Source organism: Zootermopsis nevadensis, unplaced genomic scaffold (assembly GCF_977971745.1).
Source record: "Zootermopsis nevadensis isolate Lab colony 2312 unplaced genomic scaffold, Znev_1.0 Znev_ptg000002l, whole genome shotgun sequence".
NCBI classification, from domain to species: domain Eukaryota; kingdom Metazoa; phylum Arthropoda; class Insecta; order Blattodea; family Termopsidae; genus Zootermopsis; species Zootermopsis nevadensis.
The window spans coordinates 17388508-17396230 of NW_028259134.1; the positions used below are offsets into that span (position 1 = coordinate 17388508).

The 7723-nt window shown below is 38.6% G+C and overlaps 1 protein-coding gene across 1 annotated transcript in view; it reads right to left on the reverse strand.

The window, feature by feature from the left end:
• Unc50 (Unc50 RNA binding protein) overlaps nt 1-7723 on the reverse strand; it is a 62414-nt gene that overhangs the window by 42462 nt on the left and 12229 nt on the right. The window lies entirely within an intron of this gene.

The window sequence follows — 7723 nt, forward strand, 5'->3', positions numbered from 1 at the left end:
TATTAGGGCTTAAAATTCCTTCCTATGTCAAAAACCAAAGTTGTTCACGCCTCTTGCACATAAAGTATGTTTTTTGTTCACCTTGAAATTGCTGTGATCATAAACATGTGCGTCAATAGTTCAGTACTTTCATGAGATTACCTTTTGAACACTGTTCACAGTCTGGTTAAAAATAATCAAGGCTTTGGAGGCTGGTTCTTTTTTCGGCATACTTGTAAAGCCTCACAGACTTCATTGCCCTTTCCTTACCTCAAGACAAAAAAGAAAAAAAACAGCCAGCTTCTGAAACGTCGTAAATATTTTAATCCAAAGAATAAGCAGTGTTCAAAGAAACTGACACTGTGTAGATATTTGAGGTCCTCAAAACAAATCACGGTCTACTTCCTAGCAAACGTTCTTGAACAGGTCACGTTCAATGGCCTAATTTAGCCGTTAACTGTTATTATTTCGGAATTATTTCAAGACTGCAGGCAATATGAATTTATCAGCAAAAATCAATAGGCTAACTCTGATATCTTATCTAACGTTTCTGAGCCAAGATCGATTTTACCCAGTAGAAAGTTCATTCGAATTATTTAGTATGCGGCATTAATGTGTTGCGTGTAATGCCCAAAATTGGAAGGTAATACTAACTGTATTCGAAAGGAATAGAGTGTGAGGTTTCGGATTAGATGTATCTAGCTCAGAAAAGGGTCCAGTAGGGTCCTTGTGATCACTGTAATGAGCCTTCTGGATCAATCACAAACGGGAAATATCTTGAACACCTGATCGACCTTCAGCTTTTTAATTAAGAAGGGCCCTATAACATGGAGTCTCCAAGTTTCTTCGTCAGTCAGTAAATCAGTCATGTACGCCAATATTGGTATACCACGCGCTAGTTTCTCCAAAAACGTGCCAAGATGAGATTTGAGCTACAGCAACAATGATATTATTAAGTGTCGAGTATCACACGCATGTCAAACAAAAAATTTTCAATCAGCGATTTATCAACAGACCTTAGAAGAACATATTTATTCTTCCCAAATAACAAATTAACTTGAATGTTTCTGTTTGCTATTTATTTGGATAATCATAGTCTAGTTTATAAACCCTCTGTGCTGCCTGGTTGTTTTCTTTGTGTTCAGTTTGTAGTCACTTCTTGTGCAAGCCAATCTTGGAGTTATGCAGCAGAAGTGAGAGGAACTGTCCACAGCACAGTCCATCTTGTCCCAAGCCACCAACACGTTGCAGATTTTTCGAGTGGCTCATAGCTTCCAACTGCGGGCTTCTATTTGGGTTCTGTTCTTTGGTTAATCGGAAATTCTCCCCAATGCGTTTACCGAAACGAACCGGGGCTCTTGACCGACATTTTGCACACTGCAGTTCCAGTTCGACGAGATGGCACAGAATCTCACAGCGTAGTTCTCTTGCAGCGCAGTCTTCCAAGTCGTTGGCGACTACCACCTGCAGACGTCCACCCCACTGTAGCGTCACCATCAAGATTATCGCCAGAGGCAACAGGGTCTCTTGGCGACACATAGACGGAAGCCGGGTCCTGCTATAGGAACGTAGGGTATTATAGACGGAAGCACATCACAAAAAGGAACACAGCACAACACCATGACTTTGCGCACACTGCATAAAATACACACTCATAAGAGCGAGGGTTACTGAACGGGTTTAGGAAAACGCAGATGTCTCTTAAGTAAGATATTTCAGAGACCCACAAGACCTGACCAATCCCTTGGCTAAATTTAATTTCAACAGGACAGAAAAGGGGTTTGCGCAACTAGACGCTGCAGTTATAAACATTAATACAGTATTTTATAAAGTACACAAATCAATATCTGCAATATCTATTACTATAAATTTGCCTTCGAATAATGCTAGCACACTAAAAGTTTGGTCATTTTACGTTTCGTCCGTGGACCACACCGAGGCTTCTCGAGCATCGCGCCTCTAAGCATTCGCGAACTACACAGTGGGAACCACAGAAATGAAGGAACATAACCGCACCAAACACTACTTTGTAAAATACATGAGATTATAATAACAAAACCTCTTTCGTTATGAGTTCCTTAATTAAGGCTGTCACAGAATATATTCCTACCAATCTGGAAAAAGTTCTTGTGAGATCGTAAAGAATCATGTTTTGTCAGCTCATTGGTCCGTGAAGCTGTGTCTGTTGAAGTATTGCTACTTAAGACATTCACCATGTTTGTTACGTGCTACGCTTTTTCAGCAAACACATTTTTAAATCTTACAGGCTTATCTGTCTGTCATCAATGCCAATAATTATTCCTGAAATGTTGATAATCTGTTAAATTACAAACAGTTTTATAAATAAAAAACATAATGGCCTGTGACATATATCCACATCTTTGGCATGTGTATACAAGTGTACACACACACAACTTTAGAGTAATATAAGATACAGTAAGCAATAATATATTCAAATGTATTTCTGCAATTGAAAAGTGAAAATGGCACAGAATCAGGATAAACAACTAGAACGAAATGATTCAACAACAAAACGACGTTTACCTGGTGTAAGACTGTTACGAGCTTCTGAATCCCGTTCCCTTACTCCGCACGTTTAGAAATTATATTTCAGATACAACACGGTAGGTCTCGTCTCCTGCAGCAAGTGTTGACACTGTCCGTCTTCTATCTGCCTTATATAGGATACTTTAAGATGTCAATTTGACTTACATCTTCACTCAATTACATTAACGCAGTTCGGCTCAATTGTCCCTAGGGCTAGCTTGCCCGAGGCAGTAACCTTACAAAAATAAATTGTAGCACCATCTTCCCAGAAACTTGGCAATTTAATCTAGCTCAAGTAGACACCAAGTTCTTTCGGTGATGGTCCGCTGAGAGAGATTCTTCAATTAGGAATTTCAGTGTTATAAAAACAAATTTCTTTATGACGAAAGTACAGGAGCTTAAAAATACAAATAATTGAAATTTCATATGTACATAAAATAGAAGGAGGCTCATGAAGTTTAATTCTATAAAGTTACAGAACTCGCGGCAAAAAGTACTGAAGTAGATTACTGTAACCTGCTCAGTTATTTCTGCGTTCACAATTAAACCAATCATCCATTCATTTACCTGACCACTCTGTGGTTAACATAGACTTACATCCAGAAATGAAAATTGATAACTAAATTAAAGTCCGTCAGTTTCGGCCTAAATGTCTAACTGTGAATGTCTGTTAAATATAAAAACATCAACAAATAATAATAATAATAATAATAATAATACAAATAATATAGGAGTGTGATTTAGTTTATCAAAGTAAGGTTGTTGGCCAGCCAAGGCACACGTGTTATAATTCCATTTAGTTACAAATGTGAGCTCGAACTCAAATGACCTGGAAATTAAAACTGGCATCCCACCAGTTCGTTCTAATGTGATGACAGGCAATACGCTCTCTAATACGAAAGATTTACTACGATTATTTCGTTAAGTCAGGCAGATTTTAACTTAATTATAACGAATGCCACCCTGGTATCCCTTACGATAATCCGTTGAAAATTGAAATGCAAATTTTTACAACCCTCATGGCGCCCACATATGGATTGTGGAGTATTTAACTATTCAACTAATCGATTAACTACGAGTCAAGCGTCTTCGATCAGTGATTAGCGATTCGTCTATCATGCACAGTCGTTCATACTTTCATTATTACTCATGTTGAACAGGGTACAATGAAAGGAGTGTGTGGTACGATCCTAGATGTAGATTATCGGAAAATGCACATCTCAAAGCTTCTATTAGTTTAATACCATCCTCACCATTATCGATGTATCTCGTTTTCAGTAACGAAGCATCTGGGACCGAGCAGTTAAAAATATTACTTCTGGTGTCGAAGAGGTTCTGACTGATTTGAAAACTTCAGCCGCCTAAGTAAATTTTAGATTGGCTGTTAAATATATTGATAGTTATATTTCAGCATCGAAGTTGATTCGTCTTTCAACCAAGTAATAAACAAACTTTCAGAATGAAGATGACTGTCTTCTGGGATGTTGCGCCTTGCAGTCTGGCAGAAACTGACCGATGTTACAGAGGTGCTTATTGCCTCCGTCATCAGGGCAATGTTTAAATTGATTTAGAAAATGTGAGTTAGGATACAGGGACAAGTCGGACAAGGCAAAAGCTGGCCGGGGACTTGGATGAGGACAGACAGAGCAAGGGAGCCAATAGGAGGAGTCGGCCACAGACTAGTCAAAGGGGTTGGGAGGGCGATTAATCTTTAGTGTGATTACAGAGTTTAATATAGGAAAATAGGTTTCGAGGGTGTGGAATGGATTCGTCTGGCTCAGGATAGACACCGGTGGCGGCTTTTGTGAACACGGTAATTAACCATCAGATTCCATAAGAGGCGGGCCATTTCTAGACTAACTAAACATATTATCAGATTCTAAAAAAGGACTCTGCTCCTTGGAATCAGCACACGCTGCTACACATGTATTTATTCTTGACTACTCGTGTCTAAAAGGGCTAAATATACCCGAACGTCTGAGGAAACCATCTTGTAAATTGGTCTCTGTAAGCCTGCCTATCCATTACGTGGTCCCGCAACAATCATACTGAAGTGACGAGGTAGATGTGCCCTAGCAAAGGGACACTCCTCCGCAGAGATGAAAGTAAGTTCATCTCGTGGTAGCCGCAAGGCACTTTGTGGTGCTTGCGCCATCAGCGACGGTTCCATTAAGTTACGGGGGTCTAAGGGATGAATCAAAACACAGTCCCTAGAGTGAACGCACATAAATACATGCTCCACAGACCTAAAAAGCAGTTTGAGAACATCGCACGTTTTTTTTAACCAAACGAGATACCTGAACTCGCTTTCAGAAGTTATACAGATCGAATCCCAATGTCACACTGTCCTGAGAACGTTTGGCGGTTTCTTCAGATGAATTCCACGATGGCGCCTTATTAACGAATATCACCAACTAATATCTCTCGGATTAATAATAATCAATCGAATAACAAACAGAGATGATTAATTACACTCATCTGCTGGTCTTTGAAGTCACAAATGTCTGTAAATTTTAGGGGCTATTTTCTACAGAAAACTTAGGCAGTTAACAAATTAAACTTTCAAGCAATTAGATAACTAAGCTTGCAGTTTTGGGCATTCTTCGCGCTATAGCATGAGCGAAGAACACGTTGTGGACCTGGCCAAATCGGTCTGACTATTGCGTTTTTCCTACGAACTAGGCAAACCCCACAACCCGAGGTCATTTCTGAAGAAAACTGTTTCAGTAATATCAACCGCGGCATTGTTGGAATACATTCTTCCAACAGTGTGAACCTGGTTTTGCTTTCATACTTTAGAAAGTGTCCTGGAAATGTAATCCTAGTGCACGAAAAAGACCACTACGCAAGCAAGTTGTCCAGATATCGTATGGCTTCAGCAACAGATGGCAGATGTGAGCATTCCAGGTGCTCAACTGGCACTCTATCGAGTATCGACTTTGTCGACATCGACCTCTGTGTTCCGTACACCATTACAGGAAACAATCATGAAATTGTATAACGAGTGGTAAGAAATTGTGAGCATACTCAATAATTTCATCCCGCAATAAAAATAAATACATTCTTCGCCGTATTCGTCTATTATAAATTACTAATTTTTAAACTAACGTTTCGTAGTTGCTATATTTGCCAATTTGAGAAAACAAAATACTCTTCACAAAACCTTTGTAGGTAAGCCAATGTTTATATTTCCATGGGTATCAATTTTCAATTGATTTCAGCGGTTCATATGTTGTCATTATCAAACCAAAAACTAGTACAAATTTCTGTGGCCATCAGGTCGTTATTTTACGTGTACGAAAAATTCAACTCAACAAAATCCGCGTATACGTGTCTGATTGTGTTTAGGGGCCTAAAATTTTCAAAAACGACGCTAAATGGGAAAATATATTTTAAAAGCTCTACCTTCATTAGGAAGCTTTTAGAAGTACTTCTAATGTGGATGACGGAAGCGTTGAAATATGTGCAGCTTACGTAACACAGATGATATTTTTCCGTGTTGTTCTGCGTTGAAAGAGACAGGAATACGAGAGAAAGGCTGGAATGAGCAAAAAGGTATAGAAGAAAACTGGAAAACAACCTAAGGGGTATGGGATAAAGATACGAAAAGAAATAACTTCTCGGTTAATTTTAGCGGCCTCTTCCATTGTGAAAAGAATTTACGGATATGTACGCAAGACGTAATAAAATTAACAATTTGGTATTCCCTGAGAGGACAGGATTAAAACTTGCGAAGTCCACTCCATTATTTTATGTGGAGAGTCATCTGAGTGTTGAGTGCCACTAGTCTGACAGAGTTACTACTTCAAGTGAGGAAGATACAAGTTTTATTCATAACCTTTAGATGGGGGCGAGAATCGAACTCGTTTCTTTTGTATACATAAACCTGAGGATTGGCGGTGTCATGTTGGCACTTCGGTCTAAACCACGGACACGACACATTACACAGCCATTTCAAGAATTTCTGGAAGGAATGCATACAATCAATGTTCCCTTATTTCAGAAATGGACTATCCGATAGACTAATGAAACATTTTACTCTCTCTTAACAGTACACGAATTTCGGTACATACTTAATTTGTAATTAACACAAGCATATAGTGTTGTATATTTCAACTACAATTGCAAGCAGCATCATAGACTCCTTTTCACATCAAATAAAAATACATATACAAGAATATTTACTTCAACGCCACTGTTTATTTCTCGCTCAAGTTCAGGTACGCGCGTAAGACTATAAATGTGCGAATTATGCAAAAGATCTCCCCTTTACAAAGACGACGTGATAAGACGACTATGCAGTTCTTCCGCAAGTCTTCTTTTGCTAATTCGGATAGCGCAGTTTAATATAAAGCGGAGAATAATATCAAGGGTAGGGACTCACGTCGTTGTGGCTTTGCATTGCTACATTCGAAAATAATTATATACCACAAATATTGCAACCGACTAATGTGTTATAAATATTCAATTAAAGTCTGAGCAATGTACAACTGACTCTCCTTCGAAAAGTCCCCACATCGAGACTCAGGATGAGAGCCTATGGATTTCCCGTCGCTGTATGCAAATGTCGACATGATAAATTACTTGCCTGCTAAAAAAAGTGGGTCACCCAAACCTTTCCTAGGAGGTCTATTGATAGATTATTTAATGGCATGTTTTAGTGTGACCAACTTGAATGAGCGAATCTTCTTGAGTAATTTATTACCGTGTTCTTAAATCTGTCACTGGTCCTATCCCACGGCAGATGAATCAACATTAAACGAGGGTGAGGTGAAACACGCGGAAGGAAGACATCGTTAGGTGACAGTTGCAGACAGTTACACATTCTGAATAAAACAGTCGTAATACAAATACATACGAAGAAGCGAAACTTTCTTTAGTTTTTTAACAGAAGTATTTTTTATAACTACATCGTGTTTTGCAGACTTTATATAATCAAATTTTCCACAATCGATAAATAATTATTCACAGTTTCACGTGTATAATCAAATCCCCTTTATACGATTTTCTGTACTTTATTCACTTCAATAAAACGAAAGTTGTACTATTTTATAGTAAAATTGACATAAGTCAACTATCGAAGTGTTTGCCGAGGAACGGATCTACTACAAGTGTAAATTCTGACCAAAAATCAAACAAAAAGCTGTATACTGAAATATGAGGGGCTGTTTCCATACGGTTCCCTCCAAGATACAGC